At 44.0% G+C, this 4,843-nt stretch overlaps 1 pseudogene; it reads left to right on the top strand.

The window, feature by feature from the left end:
* The first annotated feature begins 437 nt into the window (after positions 1–437).
* Positions 438–3,885, top strand: LOC121817530 (pregnancy-associated glycoprotein 4-like; annotated as a pseudogene).
* The last annotated feature ends 958 nt before the right edge of the window (positions 3,886–4,843 follow it).

Raw genomic sequence — 4,843 nt, 5'->3', positions numbered from 1 at the left:
AATTAGATTTATTAGTCTTTGTTCTCAATTTGTTCACTTCAGTTCTGTCCTTCCCTTGTGTCCATCTCTTTGCAATACCATAGACAGGAATCCATACCATCCAGGCTTCCCTGTCCATCACCAGCTCCCGGAGCTTGCTCAAGCTTATGTCCATCGACTTGGTGATGCCATCCAACCATCTCATTCTCTTTCGTATGCTTCTCCTCATACCTTCAATCTTTCCTAATATCAGGGTCTTTACCAATGTGTCAGCATGTTTAGTATGCATTGAGTCTCTTTTAAAATCAACCAACATGTATTCAACTCCTCTCTGTCCCCACTGCACTCCCAAGTCTAGGCCAGACACAAAAACCTGCAGACTGAAGGCTGATTCCAGCACATTGCTGTAGAGATTTCATTCAAAATCTTTTTTTTTTTTGGGGGGGGGGGGAATTAGTTGCTAGCATTAAAGTCAATAGATTGTAATTCTCTTGAAAACATAGTCAACTGGCCTGCTTTCCAGCATGGGTGAAGTGGAGGAAAGGCTGCTCCCAATGGTAAGGCCTGTGCTACCCAGATTCCAACATGGCCACCTAGTCCTAGTATCATATCTCCTGTCTCCTGGGGACATCAGTTTGTGAGAACTAGACTTCTAGCTCTCCTTAGATAAAGACTACTTTTGCCTTGATCAACTTTGACTTTGAAGCCTGTAACTCAGAGCCTAGCACACAGTTCTTCCTTGTACAGTTGTTGGAGATATAAATTATTGTGGAAGCATATGACATTTCTTCCAAAACGGAAACCATGCAATCGAAGTACTGCTCTGTCCTAAATCATTGATGCAGACTGGCATCATAAGTGCCCCTGATGTCTGCCATTAGACTCAATACCTAAGCCAGTTGTATGTCCCTGGGTTGCCCCTGAAGTCTTCAGTTTGCCTTTTGACAGCTTATCCTCCTAGCAGTCTCCTCTACAAAGAAGACAGCAATGCCTATCTCATCAAGTGGCTAGGAAGATGGCATGAAACCAGAAGTGTCGAGCATGGCCCCTAGTATCCATTTTCATGATGTTCTTAGCAGTTTTTTCTCCAAATATGCAAGGTTTTTCGTCTTCTTAGATGTGCATGCAGATCAGTTTGATTTTCCATTCAAGCTTCAAAAAAGAGATTACAGTTCAATTCTCTGTATTCTGAAAAGCTTCAAAGGCCCTCGCCAAGGACACTCATGAAGGTAAAGATTTTATCGAGACCTTTGTTGTTGTTGTTGTTTTCAGATCTTTAGTGGCCTAAACGGGAGAAGTAGTGTAGGTCAGAGCATATATAACTAGGGGCCCTGGTCACCACTACATGCTAAGAACCTAAACTTCCTTGAATACTTGGAGCCAGGAAAGAAACATGAAGTGGCTTGTGCTCCTTGCGCTGGTGGCCTTCTCAGAGTGCATAATCAAGTAAGTATGGGGACTGTAAGTCACATCATATTCCTTTCTTGGATTTTTCTTTTCATCTGATTATTCTTCCAGCCATCAGGTGTAGAAGGGAATGGAATATTTCCCTCAGAGTCTTAAGGTTCAACTCTTACTTATTGATAAACAAGTTTCTGTAGGAACTGTGGATCTCAAGGTCTTGGTGCAGATTTGGGTTGCACAAATCTTGAGGACCAGTCATGTCATGACCTATTGAAAATGCAACTCCTTGCAACTGTTCAGTGCATAGTTTTTGCAGATGTCGATGTGGTCCTGTGGAATAGCATTTTTCTACATTTTATTCAACATGTCCTCTTTTATCCTGGTCTATTTCAGTGTGTATATGCCTATGTCTGCATCTCTGTATCACTGTCATTTATCTCTCCATCTCTTTGCAAGTCACTGGGAGTCTATTTCTCTTTGTGTTGTTTTCTTTTAAGTTTTCATTTGACTCTTCCTCCTTCTTAAGCCTCTTAAATTCCCTTACTTGTTCTCTATATCTTGGATTCTTCTTTCAACTCTCTCTTCTCCTTCAACTTGGAGAAAGATAAACCATTTTACACTGTTTTATATCAAACAAGCAGTGTGAACACAGTCAACTCAGAAACCTCTTGCATTTCAAGTTGCTCCTTGTAAAAGAGGATAAGAGTCCCCCTTCTACCTCCTTCCTTGAGGTTCTGAGAAGGAATGTGTGAAGGCAACAGCAATGCTAAAGACTGTCATGGTTGAGGCTTCCTATTTATCAGGTACCTTATATCCATTACTTCACTTATCCCCAAGTTATTCTATTTGGAGGGTTTGTATTGTTACATTCCACCATTTTATCAAGGGGTGACTTAGACGCCACATGGTCATTTGGCTTACCAAAGATTGCAGATATGCATAAAATTCTGATAATAATGTGCCTCATAAAAATAATTAGAAAATGCACAGGACTATTACAATGACAGTTATACCTTAACACTGAGAGCTAATTGGATTATCTGCTTTGATTTCTTTGTCAAATGCTTGGTGAAAGAATACCTCTAAGGAGAGTGAAGACCATGAGCAATACCGCCAGTGGAAAAACATGCTGAACAATTTCCTGAAGAAGCATCCTTACAGATTGTCCCAGATTTCTTTTCGTGGCTCAAATCTCACTACTCACCCACTGATGAACATCTGGGATGTGAGTATTTTGGGAGGATGGTGCTCCACAGCGCCCCTGGTACTCTAGCCTAGCACGGGGCTCATCTAGAGGTGCCAGGTGGGATGTTGGGGTTGGGGTTCCTGCAGGAGGCAGAGACACTGGAAACAGGGACCCACCCAGAGGAGAAGGCACTCTCATTCTCAACTGTTGGTCTTTGTGATTGGGCCTGGAGATTACCAGGTGGCAGGTAAACATCCATTTCCGTATCAAACATGTGTCATTAGTTGGAGGATTGTTCCTTATGAACTAAGTGAGCCACTCAGTTATAGGTGAAGAGTGAACCATCACTGATCAAACGGTAGGAACCAACTGCAAAGCAATTGTGAATCCCCAGGTAGAGGAAATCAGTTGCCACAGATGCAGAACAACAGCCGTAAGACTAAAACTATTCTGAGTATGGCCATAAGAATCACTGTGGTTCCTGTTTTAGATTAGAAAAGGCTTACTTTGTGTTCAAGATGTCTTCAGAAAAGTGCATGCCAGCCTGAGAGATAGGCAAGAGTAAATACATGTCAAATGAAAGGGTCACCTGTGTGATGTTGATTGGATGTGGTCTGAGTTTAGAGGAAGTGGCTGGGGTTGATCAAGAAGGACCTCCTGGAGAAGCAGGAGCTAATGCTGGGTTTGAAGAGACTACAGAGCTTCCCAAATGAAGGCGCCAGGGCTTCCTGGGTTTCCAGTGGTATTGGAGGCCCAGTGGTATGCCTCTGGGTTTCAGAAGGTACCACTTCAACGCCTGGTCATAGAGTTAATATCCTGCATACAATATAGCACAGGAAAAATATACCAAATGCAGATATGTCTGTGACCAAAGTCTGTGAGCTGCACGGTGGTTAGAAAGTGTCTCAGAGATATGTGACATCAGAGGAAGAATCAGTTTGGGAATGGAGGTGGCATCAGTTTGGGAATAGAGGGTAGCCAGTTCTGCACTAACCCACTCCATCCTTCTTGTAGTTGCTCTACCTGGGTAACATCACCATTGGAACACCCCTCAGGAATTCCAGGTTCTCTTTGACACAGGCTCATCTGACTTGTGGGTCCCTCTCTCTTGTGCAACAGCTCAACCTGTGGTGAGTATACATACCCCTATCCGGATCGTCTTTCACCTGCCCTGCCACCCTGTTTCCACCCTTGGCACCTGATGGCACTCATCTCTTGTGTCTGCAGCTAAACACGTTATGTTCAGACATCATCTGTCTTCCACCTACCGGCCTACCAATAAGACTTCATGGATCTTCTATGGAGTTGGAAATTGAAGGATGTTGTTCGTGACACAGTTCGGGTAACAGTATAAAATGCTGAGGTAGGACTGGCTATGCAGTGACCACTGTTATAAAAATAGATGCAGAACCATCTGGCAGGACCTTCCTAGCCTAACTCCATAGATATTGGCCATCTTACCCACAGGTTCATGTCTCGGGAGGCAGTGCCTGTGTTGCACTCGAGCAAAGAAATTAGCTAACCCAGAGAGTGGCTTGAGGACGCAGCTCCCTCTGCCCATGAGCAGTTCATGGTTCATTTTTCTGTGCGAGGAAGGCAGAAAGCACCCCACTTTATATTCACAGACTTTCCAGGCACTTTCAGGTGATAACTGGTTTAATCCTGCAACAACCTAACAGCACTGTGATTAGCTCATGAGACATGAGGAAACTGAGGTGCAGAGCAAGGGCCTTGCTGAGGGCACACAGGTGGTAAAAGGTGGAGTTAGGCTGGCTTTTCAGGACTGGTTGCGGTGTTGGGAGACAGGGTAAACTGATCTGGGGACCCTGGAGGTGGTCAAGGACTTCAGGTATCCAGAGTGGGAGCCTGAAGTCAAGGGGCCTGATAAATGCATTATCACTCTATATGACCCTTGAGTGTCTGATAAACCTATGGCCTGCCTCCTCTAAAATACTTGAGCAGTTCTCTCTTTTTCTCTCATACACTCACAGAAATATACACAGATCCCCAAAAGTGAATTCCCAGACAGTAATTATAGAACCCTGCAAATAAGATTGTGTTTTTGCTTTTGTCTTCTGATGCAGAATCCTGAGTAATTACAGAGAATGCAGTCCATTCTGTCATTAGGTCACAGTGATGAAAGATAAGGCTATCTTGGCCTCGGTATTTTTGTCCTCAGGTGGCACCTTTATGGGACCTGGCCTGACTCTTGCTGCCCCCACATGAACAAGCCACGAGGCCAATTTGACTCACCTAGGTGGTGTTTTCAGAGTG

The sequence above is a fragment of the Ovis aries genome, chromosome 21 (genome assembly GCF_016772045.2).
Source record: "Ovis aries strain OAR_USU_Benz2616 breed Rambouillet chromosome 21, ARS-UI_Ramb_v3.0, whole genome shotgun sequence".
NCBI classification, from domain to species: domain Eukaryota; kingdom Metazoa; phylum Chordata; class Mammalia; order Artiodactyla; family Bovidae; genus Ovis; species Ovis aries.
The sequence above is the reverse complement of the archived record's forward strand: the minus strand, read 5'-3'. Positions and strand labels throughout refer to the sequence as shown.